Genomic DNA, 13,680 nt, shown 5'->3' with positions numbered 1-13,680 from the left:
GTAAAAAAGAAATTGGTGAGCACAGAAGGTTAGAACAGCAAAAGGTGAGATTGTTGCCCGTTGGTAAGATACTTTAGTCTTTATGTTCCCCCTCTTCACCAAAACTGCTGTCAGGATGAACACATGGAAATTTTTAAAAGGCAAAGTTTGTGACACCAGGCCATTGTGAAGCGCCAGCTCTCTGATCGCCAGGCCTTGGTGCCTTTTGCGTGTCCCTCTGCCTCATTATTACAAGCACCTTGTGGCCCACCCTGCACAGCTGCTAAAGGGGAAAAATTAAAGCAATTCACACTCTGTGACTTAACGCCAGGAAACAATTGGTCCTTGTTTGGGAGAACCATTATTATAAAGGAGCTAAAGTAGAAGAGGGATTCTGGTCATTGAGAGCCTTACAGGATTTATAGAATGCTATTTAAGTCGAAATAAAGGGTAGCTTGTTGAGAGACAATTATCTGATAATTAAATTGGTTAAAGAAAAGCATTTCAACAGTTTTTTAAATTAAATTGTTTAATTGTCTGAATCCTGGTATGGTATTAATACTCAGATATATTTTAATATACTCTTTGATTTTGTGTAGACATGTTAATGTGATGAATCTTACTAAATAGCTGTACTGGTTTGCAGCGCAAAGGAATCAAATTCAGCTCTACTGGAAGGCTTCCGTGACACACAAGAAGACCCTTTGTTTCTTGTTTATAAACCAGAAACATGCCTAAAATCACTGAAACAGTGAGAGAGCTGAAGAGGCCCTACTGAGCACAAGGCACAATAAATAAAGATTTGTGAGCTAGATTTTAATGCTTTGATTTGATGATCACTACTCTTTAGGGGTTAAGGGATCTAAGAGGAAGACTGCTTAGACTGTCTTTCAGCTGACTTAATTAAGAAACTTCAATCTTGTTCTACAAGGCCCTCTATGTGTGAAGCTTCTTCCTACCATGAATAGGCGTTCAGCCTGTAAAGTGTATACATACATGATGCCATTGTGTTTTGTTGCCAAACTGCAGACAGTGGCAAGTACAATCTGGAATTTGTCGAGGGTTACCCTTTGGGGACCTTGCTCACTGTGAAATCAAATACCGGTTTTTCTTCCATTAAAAAACTTCCTTAGGCTGTTAAAAGTGAACTGAAATCTCATTTTCAACACCTTGACCCAATACTTTTTCAATTGCAGGTTACCCAAAGGTAGGAAACAAATGAGCACTGGTGCCCTGGTATTTTGTGGATGAATTTCCCAGGGCTTAATCATCTCCAAGCCTGCTGAGTGCAGTTCCTCCTGAAATAATCTACTTATCAAGTAATTTACCACTCCTTCTGCCTCTTGAGAATGAGTCTTGCAAGTTTTTGCATCTTGAGTAGTTCCAAATTAATTCTGTTTTGAAGGGAGAGCTGTTAAGTCAGTCGTAAAAACTCAGAATAATAGTTCCCAAATTTATTAGCAGGTTAACTGGATGAAGCCAAGACTTTGTATTTTACAAAGACTGCTCTGTAAAGGTTGTTTTGTAAACTATTATGGCATTTTTAAAATGCTATAGCGTAATTATGAAATTACAGAAAATATTTTGTCAGCCAAATTAAGTAAGAATCTTTTTATTTATTGAATTACTAAATACCCCCAAAATATGTTGTATTTGAGCTCCTTTTTTGGTGCAGCTCGGGTTACTTGAAATTTCCCATCTTCAAATGTTATATTGCAACATATATAGCTATAGAATCACTTGTACTATAAAATATTATTAGTGCAGCTCAGTCTTAACAGTGAGTGCTAGTAATTCTCAGGATATCCTCAATTGATTGTTTTCCTATCAGCCAACTGATATATTAATTAAATTAGTTCTCGGGGCTTTTTTCTGATAAAGGAAAGGGGTTAAATATTCTTGTGCTGGTGTAGTCTTTTCTCGCAGTGCAAAAAATTAGGCTGATTAGCACAGAAGTAGTTACAGAGGGAAGTACTGGGTGGTCGGTTTAAGATGGCATCAAAAGAGGCTGTTGCTTACATTTGGAAATGAGACTTTGATGTATTCGGTCTACAGACGTGACTGTTGTACACTGACCTGAAAAGTCAAACAGGAGTTAACAACAGAGGCCACTCCAGTTAATTAGTGTGAAGGTGACAGTTTCTAAACTTGAATGAAAGAACTTTAATCCTCTTTTTAGAAATTGAATTTTGCAAATGTAGAATGCTGTTGAGCACTGAAATTTCCTTTCAGACATAGTTGATGGTTTGAGGGAGAATCAGATAGAAAATGATGGGGGGAACATGATAGTTTAAATTGATGTTTCCACAAAAATTGAAAACCTGTTAAGATTGATTATAATCATTTAGTAACATTTGGAAGTTTACAAACAACACATGAGCAAAGCTAATGTCTTCCAGTGTGATTAAGTGTAGGTTTTATTAGTTGATTAGCAGCTCAGGTGACAGGAATGGTTTATTTTTGGCATCTTGCATCAAGACCAATTTTTCCTTCTTCCGCCTAACTCATTTACATTTTTGTAGGACTATCCTTTCTTCTTCAAAACTGTATGATTAAATGTCTTTTACAGATGGCTAAACAGGATTTGCTAGTAATAGTGAATTGCTATATTTCCTTTTCCTCCACTCCTAGCCTCAGTACATGCAGGACATTTCACTGAGGAGAGTCATTGGGAAAAGGAGAGGAACAGTTGAAATATTCTTTTTATATGGGCTTCAACAACAACATATTTATATAGCGCCTTTAACATCATAAAACATCCCAAGGTGCTTCACATGACCATTATAAAACAAAGTATGACACCGAGCCACAAAAGGAGATATTCGGTCAGATGAAGAAAAGCTTGGTCAAAGAAGTAGGTTTTAAGGAGTGTCTTAAAGGAGGAAAGCGAGAGATGTAGGGAGGATATTCCAGAGCTTGGGGCCTAGGCGACTGAAGGCATGGCCACCAAAGGTGGGGCGAATAAAATCAGGGATGCACAACGGGCCAGAATTTGTGGAGCGCAGATATGTTGGAGGGTATGGGGCTGCAGGAGATTACAGAGCTAGGGAGGGGGGGAGGTTATGGAGGGATTTGAAAACAAGATTGAGAATTGTAAAATCGAGATATTACTCGACAGGGAACCAATGTAGGTCAGTGAGCACAGGGGTAATAGGGGAACATGACCCGGTGCGAGTTAAGACACGGTCAGCTGAGTTTTGGATGATCTCAAGTTTATGGAAGGTAGAATATGAGAAAAGTAGAATATGGGCTGCAGGAGATTACAGAGATAGGGAGTGGGGGGAGGTTATGGAGGGATTTGAAAACAAGATTGAGAATTGTAAAATTGAGATATTACTCGACAGGGAACCAATGTAGGTCAGTGAGCACAGGGGTAATAGGGGAACATGACCCGGTGCGAGTTAAGACACGGTCAGCAGAGTTTTGGATGATCTCAAGTTTATGGAAGGTAGAGTATGAGAAAAGTAGAATATGGGCTGCAGGAGATTACAGAGATAGGGAGTGGGGGGAGGTTATGGAGGGATTTGAAAACAAGATTGAGAATTTTAAAATCAAGCCAGGACTACGTTTACATAGTCAGGTCTAAAGGTAACAAAGTGACGAATGAGCAGTTGAGCTGAGAAGGGGTGAAGTTGGGTGATGTTATGGAGGTGGAAATAGGCAGTCTTAATGGTGGCATAAATATGAAGTAGGAAGCTCATCTTGGTATCAAATGTGGGCACCAAAGTTGCGAACAAACTGGTTTAATCTCAGACTGTTGCCAGAGAGAGGGATGAAGTCAAAATTTAATAGATTTGTTAATGAATTCTTCCAAAGTAGCCAATTCGTTTCTTAGTGTTTTAGGTTCTTGCATATAATTGCACTGTCAATAGATTTGTTGAGTAATTCAGTTTTAAACTGATCATTACATTTATAATGCTGGTACAAGGCATTTGTGCTTTACAGGAAAATAAAAGCAAAATACTGCAGATGCTGGCAATCTGAAATAGAAACAAAAATTGCTGGTAATACTCAGCAGGTCTGGCAGCATCTGTGGCGAGAGAAGCAGCGTTAACGTTTCAGGTCCTTTCATCAGAACTGGCAAGGGTTAGAAAATAATTAGGTTTTAAGAAAGTGAAGTGAAGGGGAGGGAGGCGGGGGAGAGAACAAAGGGGTTCTGATGAAATGCCCTCTCCTGCTCTCTCAACCCTATTCCTACTGACCACCCAACTTCCCTTCCTAGCTTCCATGTGAGTTCATATTGTTAACGGTTCTCTCTCCTCATGTTCTGTCCCTCTCTCCTTCAAATCTGCTGTCATCACCCCTCTCCTCACAAAGCCAACCCTTGACCCTTCATCCTTGCAAACTACTGCCCCATCTCCAACCTCTCTTTCCTCTCTAAAGTTCTTGAATGTGCTGTTGACTCCCAAATTCATGCCCACCTTTCCTGGAACTCCATGTTTGAATCCCACCAATCAGGTTTCTGCCCCTGTCACAGTACCAAAATGGCTTTTGTCAAAGTCACAGATGACATCCTATGTGACTGATGATCAAGCCAAACTATCCCTCCTTGTCCTCTCCGACTTGTCTTCAGCCTTTGACACAGTTGATCACCCCATCTTCCTCCAACGCCTTTCCACCACCATCCAGCTAGGTGGGACTGCATTCACCTGGTTCTATTCTTTAACAAATCATAGCCAGAAATCATCATCAGTGGCTTCTTTTCCCATTCGCGCACAGTTACCTCTGGTGTCCCCCAAACATCTGTCCTTGCCCCCACCCCCTTATTTCTCATCCACATGCTGCCCCTCGGCGACATCATCCGAAAGCATATCAATTTCCTCACGTACACTGATAACATCTAGCTTTACCTCACCACCTCTCTTAGCTCCTCCACTGGGCTGGATTTTACCAAACTCATGATATCGGGCTCCGTGGTGTGGGAGCTGGAAGATGGTTGTGGCAGAGGCCCGCCACGGAGGCCAATGTCAGGCCGACCTGGCCCGATCCTCCTGGCAGCAGCGAGGCTCCGTGGTGGGCCCCCGCCCCCCCACCGCTGCTGGGTGACAGGACGTGGAATTTTAATATGTAAATTGATAAGATGAATAAATTTTAGTCAACTTACCTTGAATATTCCAGGCCCGCTGCGATCTTTGGCGTGGCGGCTGGCACTCCCATGCCTTCAATTCCCAATCTGGGGAAAGCAGGTGTGACACTGGTGGGGAGAGGGGAACATAGGAGCCATTCAGCCCATCAAGTCTGCTCCGCCATTCAATATGATCATGGCTGATCATCCACTTCAATGCCTTTTTCCCACACTATCCCCAAATCCCTTTATGTCATTGTTATATAGAAATATGTCAATCTCTTTAAACATACTCAATGACTGAGCTTCCGCAACCCTCTGGGGTAGAGAATTCCAAAGATTCACCACCCTCTGAATAAAGAAATTGCTCCTAATCTCAGTACTAAGTGGCTTCCCTCATATTTTGAAATTGTGTTCCCCAACCAGGGGACACATCTTAGCTGCATCTACCCTGTCTATCCCTTTAAGTATTTTGTAGGTTTCAATGAGATCACCTCTCATTCTTCGAAACTCTAGGGAATACAAGCCCAGTTTCCCCAATCTCTCTTTGTAGGACAGTCCCACCGTCCCAGGAACAAGTCTGGTGAACTTTCGTTGCACTCCCTCTGTGGCAACAATATCCGTCCTAAGGTAAGGAGACCAAAACTGCACACAGTACTCCAGGTGTAGTCTAACCAAGGTTCTATACAATTGAAGCAAGACTTCTATACTCCTGTACTTAAATCCTCTTGCGATAAAAGCGAACATACCATTAGCATTCCTAATTGCTTGCTGCATCTGCATGTTAGCTTTCAGTGACTTATTGACAAGGACACCCAGGTCCCTTCGTACATCTACACTTTCTAATCTCTTACCATTTAAGAAATACTCTTCACATCTGTTCCCCCTACCAACGTGGATAACCTCACATTTTTCCACATTATATTCCATCTGCCATGTTCTTTCCCACATCTAAGTCTGTCCAAATCCCCTTTAAGCCGCTTTGCATCTTCCTCACAACACACATTCCCACCTAGTTTTGTGTCATCTGTGAACCTGGAAATATTACATTTGGCCCCCACATCCAAATCATTGATATATATTGTGAACAGCTGGGGCCCAAGTACTGATCCTTGCGGTACCCCACGAGCCACAGCCTGCCAACATGAGAGTGATCCGTTTATTCCTACTCTCTCTTTACTGCCTGTTAACTGATCCTTAATCCATGCCAGTCATGTTCTTTAATTTTGCTAACCAACCTCCTGTAGGGGATGTTACAGCCAAGTGAGGAGGGGGGGGGGGTCACAGTCGCTCCTCTTGCCTTTCCTCTTATTTGACCGCAACAGGGTTTATTCCTTTTAAACAGTGGTTGTGCTTACTACCTCTGAGTGTTTTACCTTTTTCTTTTACTGTAATCGTGAAAGAACCAATCGGACAGGTTTTCTTGAGTTCAAACAAGAAAGAGGTAAGTATGTTATACTTAACAATCTAACCGCGATTTAAAAATACTTTAAAAAAAAAAGTTCACGCACACATTCTCAAGAGAATCACACGCACAACTAGATTACAAAGTGGAAAGTAGGTTTTATGGTTGGCTTAAAGTCCAAAATAAATAAAAGCTAAATACACTGTCGGTGGGGTTGGATGACTCGGTGGTCTTCCGTTTGAAGTTGTATTCTTGAAGTCCTTGGTTGGTCTAAGTGCACTTTGTGGCTGGTCTGCTTTGCTCAGTGTTTTCTTGAAGGCAGACTGGTAGGTGGCTCTCTTCCCCTGGTCTCTAGCTGTAGTAGTCTGTAAGCTTGGAGGGTCCACATTCGCAGACGGTTTTCAAACTTGATGTTTTCTGGGGAGAGCGAGAAAGGGAGGCACGCAGCATTTTCCTGCTGCACAGTCTGAGTTACTGTTTGTCTCTTGTGAGTGTAACAAAACTCCCATTTTTTTCAGAGATGGTCATATGGTTCTCTCGATATCCTTTGTTTTCAGTGAGGTCCAAGTCTAAAACACAAAAGCGCACTCAGTGGTGTTGTCAGTGTTTATCCCTGGAGGGATGTCTCCACTTATGAATGCCTCGAGATGGCTTTGAATGTCCCACTAATGAGGATGATCTGGTAATCTACTCAGTTAGTCAAAGCATTGTTCTGGCTGGGCTTCTTGTTTGACTTCTGTCTCCGGTTGGGGCCTTTTAACGTGTAAAGGTCTTTCAGATGCAAATTGCAGTGGCCAGCTTGGCTGCCAGTTTTTTTTTAAGTTAACTAAGATTTTCTCCATTAAAAGTCTAATGTAAGTTTCCAACCAATTAATTATTTTTTGTTTGGCATACGGTATTTTTTTGACAGGGACTTTATCAAAAGCCTTCTGAAAATCCAAGTATACTATGTCTACTGACTCCCCTTTATCAATTCTGTTAGTAACATCCTCAAAAAACTCCAACAGGTTTATCAAACATGATTTCAGATAATTACTATCCAAGTGTCCATTTATCACATCCTTTAGAATAGATTCTAGCATTTTCCCTACTACTGATGTAAGGCGAACAGGTCTGTAGTTGGCTGTTGTCATGCAGAACCCACCTGTCAAGCATGAGGCATATTAATTTTGTCATATGAACATTGATTTTAAACTGTTGCTGGAATGAAGAAAGGCCTTGTTAAAAAGAAAATCACCAGACAATTGTTTGGAAAAACGTTTGCATACTAACAGACAGTGCTTGGAGATACAAAGTACTATTCCCTTTTCCACTTCACCCAAAATGGACTGTGATCTCCAGATATTGAAGGTAGGGAAGCTCACATTCCAGGATGAGTGCGAAGATGGCAGAATCCACAAACAAAAGTGGTCAAACCAGCTACTCATATGACTACCTGCTGGGCAACCTGGGATTTTTTGAATTGTGCCACAGAGAAAGGCAGAAGGCAGTTGAAAACTGAAGCTGGAGCAAGGAGGCCTCTCTCTCTTGCTTTCTCCCAATCCACCGGACCCATGGAAGACACGTAAACCTCAAGAGAGAAGACTCCGACCTCAAAACAAATTGAAGCGTGACTGGGCCCCAACGAACAGCAGGACTGACCGGCAACCAAAGACTCCATATTGAACTTAAAGGACTGTAGCTACCAGATATTGCCTCAAACTTTTCCCCTTTATTCCTCCTACTTTTTCTGTCTCTATCTGTGTGTATGTTTATCGCGTACACATGCTAGTGTGGTCGCGTCGCATATTTGTAGTCATTAATCGGCTTAGAGTTTAAGATTAATAAACTTCTACCTTTCTTGTTTAAATCTAAGAAAACTTGTCTGAATTGATTTATTTGCCTTACCATTGGAAAGTGGTGCACAAGGATTCATTAAGGAGGAGCTAAGACACAGTGTTTTAAAATTAAACCCTTTTTAAACCAGGCAAAGGCTGAGAGGGAACCCCTAGACCCCCTCACCTGGTCGTAGCACTGTTTTCACTCCCCCTCCCCCCTTGAACAGTGGGGTGACATTTGCTACCTTCCAATCTGCAGGAACCGTTCCAGAATCTATAGAATTTTGGAAGATGATCACCAATGCATCCACTATTTCCACAGCTACCTTTATCAACACTCTGGGATGTAGAATATCAGGTCCCAGGGACTTATCAACCTTCAGCCCCAATAATTTCTCCAATACAAGCTTCTTACTATACTAATTTCCTCCAATTCCTCATTCTCCCTAATCCCTTAGATCGCTAATTCTGGGAGATATCTTGTATCTTCCTCAGTGAAGACAGACACAAAATAATCATCTAGTTTCTCTGCCATTTCTCTATTCCCCATTATAAATTCTCCTGACTCTGCCTGTAATGGACCCACATTTGTCTTAGCCAAACGTTTCCTTTTACGTACCTTTAGATGCTTTTATGCCTGTTTTTTGTTTTTTGCTAGTTTACAATCTATTCCACCTTTCTTTATCAGTTTCTTGGTCCTCCTCTGCTGTATTCTAAGATCCTGCCAATCCTCAGATTTACTACTATTTCTGGCAACTTTATCGGCCTTTTCTTTTCATTTTATACGGTCCTTAACTTCCTTTGTCTGCCGTGGTTGATTGACTTTTCTTTTGGGGTTTTTGTGCCTTGAAGGAATATGTAGTTGCTGTAAACTATGTAATAATTATTTAAAGACTATCCATCACCTATGTACTGTCATACCTTTTAATGTATTTTCCCAATTTTGCCCCTCATACTGTCATAATTTCCTTTGTTCAAATTTAAAACCTTTGCTTCAGATTGAATTATCTCACCTTCAAACATAATGTAAAATTCTATCATATTATGATCACTCATCCCTAAAGGTTCTTTACAAGATTATTAATTAGCCCTTTCTCATTACATAATAGTAGATCTAAAATAGCCTGCTCTCTCATCGGTTCCTCAACATATTGCTCCAGAAAACTATCCCTAAAACATTTCAGAAATTCGTCCTCCACAGCAGCAGTGCTCAGTAGGTTTACCCAGTCTATATGCAGATTGAATTCACCCATGATTGCTGTATTACCCATGCTATATGCTTCTCTAATCCCCTGATTAATACCATGCCCCACACTACCAATACTGTTTGGTGGCCTTTAAACAACTCCTGCCAATGTTTGCTGCCCCATGCTGTTTCTTAGCTCCACCCAAACAGATTCCACATTTTGTTCTTCTGATCTGAGATCCTCCCTTACAAATGTACAGATCCCATCCCTTATTATCAGCGCAACACGTCCTCCTTTTCCTTCTTGCCTGTCCTTCCCAAATGTCGAATATCCTTGAATATTCAGTTCCCAGTCTTGGTCACCCTGTAGGCATGTTTCAGTAATGGCAATTAGATCATACCCATTTACCTCTATTTGTGCCTTTAAATAATCTACCTTGTTGCGAATGCTGCTTGCCTTCAGGTAGAGTGCCCTTAACCGTGTCTTTTTGACATTCTGCATTCTACGCTTAGTTGATACTTACCTTTGTTTCGCTTGCCTTCTAATTTTGCTTACTATTTTTCCATTTTCTGTTACCAGCTTTACTTCCTACCAATTTGAGCTACCCCTCAGATTCCCATCCCCCTGGCAAGCTAGTTTAAACCCTCCCCAACAGCACTAGCAAATCTCCTTGCGAAGATATTAGTCCCAGTCCTGTTGAGGTGTATCCCGTCCATCTTGTACAGGTCCCACCTGCCCCAGAACGGGTCCCAATGCCTCAGAAGTCTGATGCTGTCCCTCCTACACCAGTTCTCCAGCCACGTTTTCAGTTGACCAGTCCTCCTATTCCTATGCTCGTTAGCACATGGCACTGGGAGTAATCCTGAAATTACTGCTGTTGAGGTCCTGATTTTTAATTTCCTTCCTAAGTCCGTAAAATCTGCATTCAGGTCCTTATCCCTCTTCCTACCTATGTCATTGGTACCAATGTGGATCACGACCTCTGGCTGTACACTCTCCCCCAGAAGAATGTCCTGCAGCCGGTCAGCGACATCCTTGACCCTGGCACCAGGGAGGCAACACACCATCCTGGAGTCATGTTTACTGCAGCAGAAACGCCTGTCTGATCCCCTGACTGTCGAATCTCCTATCACTGCTCATCCACTCTTCTTCCATCCCTCCTGTGCAGCTGAGCATCCTGTGGTGCCACAGACTTTGCTCTGGCTGCACTCCCCTGAGGAACCATCGCGCTCACCAGTGTCCAGGGAGGAGCTAAGATTTTTACTGCGGGGGTGTGGGGTGGGCAACTGGGTCAAATAAGCATCATCAGTGTAAGAGATGGTGGGAAGGGGTGCACTTTCAACTTTGTGCAGTCAGGGTGGGGGAATGGTCAGAATTCAAAGGTAAGTGTTTTGGAGGTGGAAAAGGGCAAAAACCTACTGTAATTTTTATTGGGGATTAGAAAGTGGCATTACAATTCTATTTTGTAAATTTTGGGGGGGTTCACTTTAAAAATTCAAATTTGCTGGCAGGGCTGGCTGCCCTTTAAAAATGGCGCCTGCACATAAGCAGCTGACGCGATTGCCGGTGATGGACATCCCGCCCCCTCCGTGTGATTTGGGGGGTGGGGTGGGGGCTGCCCTGGCTATATAAATGAGCCGCCACATGGAGATCGCGGCGGCTCTTCAGCAGAACCGCCATTTTTTGAGCTCACAGCCAGGCACGACAGTGGGCTCTTAAAATTCAGCCCACTGTCTCTAAATTGTCAGACTGCTTGTCTGACATCCAGTACCAGATGAACAGAAATTTGCTCCAATTAAGTATTGGGAAAATTGAAGCCATTGTCTTCAGGCGCCGCTACAAATTCTGCTCCCTTGCCACTGACTCCATCCCTATCCCTGGCAGTTGTTTGAGACTGAACCAGACTGTTCGCAACCTCGGTGTCATATTTGACCCCGGGATGAGCTAAGAACCACATATCCACACCATCACTAAGACTGCCTAATTCCCCCACTGTAACATCACTGATCGCAAACTTGGAGGTGTGACAGACAGTGAGGATGATACCAATCAATTGCAAAAGGGCATAGTTAGGCTAGCAGCATGAGCAGACAAGTGGCAGATGAAATTTAACACAGAGAAATGTGAGATGATGCATTTTTGGAAAAGGGACAGGCAATATAGACTAAATGGTACAGTGCTAAAGTGTACAGGAGCAGAAGGACTTGGGGGTTCATATGCATAGATCTTTAAGTGTGGCAGGACATATTGAGAGAGTAGTTAGCAAAGCTTATGTCATCTAGGGCTTTATAAATAGAGATATTAAGTACAAAAGCGGGGTGGTTATGCTGAACATTTATAAAGCTCTGGTTAGGCCGCAACTAGAGTATTGTGTTCAGTTCTGGTCATCACACTTTAGGAAGGTTATGAGGGTCCTTGAGAGGGTGCAGAGGAGATTTACCAGAATGGTTCCAGGAATGAGAGATTTTAACTACAAGGTTAGGTTGGAGAAACTGGGGTTGTTCTCCGTGGAGCAAAGGAGATTGAGGGGAGATGTGATAGAGGTGTACAAGATTATGACAGGTATAGATAAGGTAGATAAAGAAAAGCTGTTCCCATTAGCTGATGATACTAGGAATAGTGGATTTAAATTTAAGGTTTTGGGCAAGAGATACAGGGGGGATGTGAGGAAGAACTGTTTTACACAGCGAGTGGAAATGACCTGGAACTCGCTGCCTACAAGGGTGTTGGAAGCAGAGACAATGAATGATTTCAAAAAGTAAATTGGATGGGCACTTGAGAGAAATAAACTTGCAGGGCTACAGGGATAGAGCGGGGGAATGGGACTGATGGGATTGCTCTGCAGAGAGCTGGCATGGACTCGATGGGCCGATTATCCTCCGTCTGTGCTGTTATGACTCCTTCCCAGCCTCAGCCCTTCTGCTCCTGAAACCCTCATCCATGCCTTTGTCACCTCCAGACTTGACCATTCTAATGCACTACTGGCCAGCCTTCCACATTCTACTCCAAACTTGAGGTCATCCAGAACTCAGCTGTCCATGTCGTAAATTCCATCAAATCCCATTCACCCATCACCCCAGTGCTTGCTGACCTGTACTGGCTCCTGGTTCTCGATGCCTCAATCTTAAAATTCGCATCCTTGTTTTCAAATCCCTCTATGGCCTAGCCCCTTCCTATCTTCTTCAGCTCTGCAGCCTCTGAGATATCTGTGCTCCTCTAATTCCAGCCTCTTGAGCACCCCTGATTTTTATTTGCACCACCTTTGGTGGCTGTGCCTTCATCTGCCTTGGCCCTATGCTCTGGAATTCTCTCCCTAAACCTCTCCACCTCTCTACCTCACTTTCCTCCTTTAAGACACTCCTTAAGATCTACCTCTTTGTCAAGCTTTTGGTCATTTGCTCTAATATCTCTTAATGTACATAGGCAAGGTGGCAGCTAGTTCATAAATAGCAAGGTTCCATACACAGAAATTAGATAAATGACCAGTGAATCAAATTTTGTTGATGTTGGTTGAAAGAGGATTGTTGGCCAGGAAACTGAGAGAACTCTCTTTTTTCTTCAAATAATTCCATGGCATCTTTTACATCCACATGAACAGGCAAACTGTGCCTCAGTTTAACATCAGTTCTGAAAGATGGTACATTCAACATTGCAACACTCCCTCAGCACTGAAATGAAGTGTTAACTACACGGAGAAACCAATGAAAAATTATGAAATATGTTTTGAAATTAAGATTCAAAATAAAAAGGATTTTGGACTGTGTAAATTGTATTGATTGATGGAAAGCGATAAGTAAACACGGAGGGGAACTAATTTACTACTTTCTTCTGGCCTTGCTCACCTGCTTAGTTTTATCCCATTTTTCGTTAAGCATTGCCCACAGGGGAAATGTAGATTTTGGGAATAAAAACTTGTTTGCATAGTGCACCTAAACAGAAAATCCACTTGGCACAAGACTTTAAGGGTATGGTGCTGATGCTCCATACATCAAAAAAGTGGATTTTGTTGAAGCAGAAAGTAATTATAGATCAAAGTTTATACTTAAAATGAATGCTGAATCAGTACTATCTGCCCACCTGTGAGAAGGTGGATAGTGATGCATTTTCTAAATGTTTGTAAATTTTACATTGTATTTGGCAACTCATTATTGGAATATTTTTATGTTTTAAAAGGTTAAATTTAATTTTGCCAAATATATATATATTGCATAGTTTTGCTGTTAATTC

The 13,680-nt window shown here is 42.1% G+C and overlaps 1 protein-coding gene across 4 annotated transcripts in view; it reads left to right on the top strand.

Moving 5' to 3' along the window:
- stx8 (syntaxin 8) overlaps positions 1-13,680 on the top strand; it is a 425,779-nt gene that overhangs the window by 234,420 nt on the left and 177,679 nt on the right. Inside the window, exon 8 of one of the 4 annotated variants that reach the window (XR_010977561.1) lies at positions 1,176-1,298. The exons of the other annotated variants lie outside the window; for them this stretch is intronic. The gene's annotated coding sequence lies outside the window, so the exon portion shown is untranslated. The remainder of the gene's footprint in view (positions 1-1,175; positions 1,299-13,680) is intronic. 4 annotated transcript variants of the gene reach the window in all.

Source organism: Heterodontus francisci, chromosome 26 (genome assembly GCF_036365525.1).
Source record: "Heterodontus francisci isolate sHetFra1 chromosome 26, sHetFra1.hap1, whole genome shotgun sequence".
Taxonomy (NCBI): domain Eukaryota; kingdom Metazoa; phylum Chordata; class Chondrichthyes; order Heterodontiformes; family Heterodontidae; genus Heterodontus; species Heterodontus francisci.
Note: the sequence above shows the minus strand (reverse complement) of the source record. Positions and strands in the feature narration are given on the sequence as shown.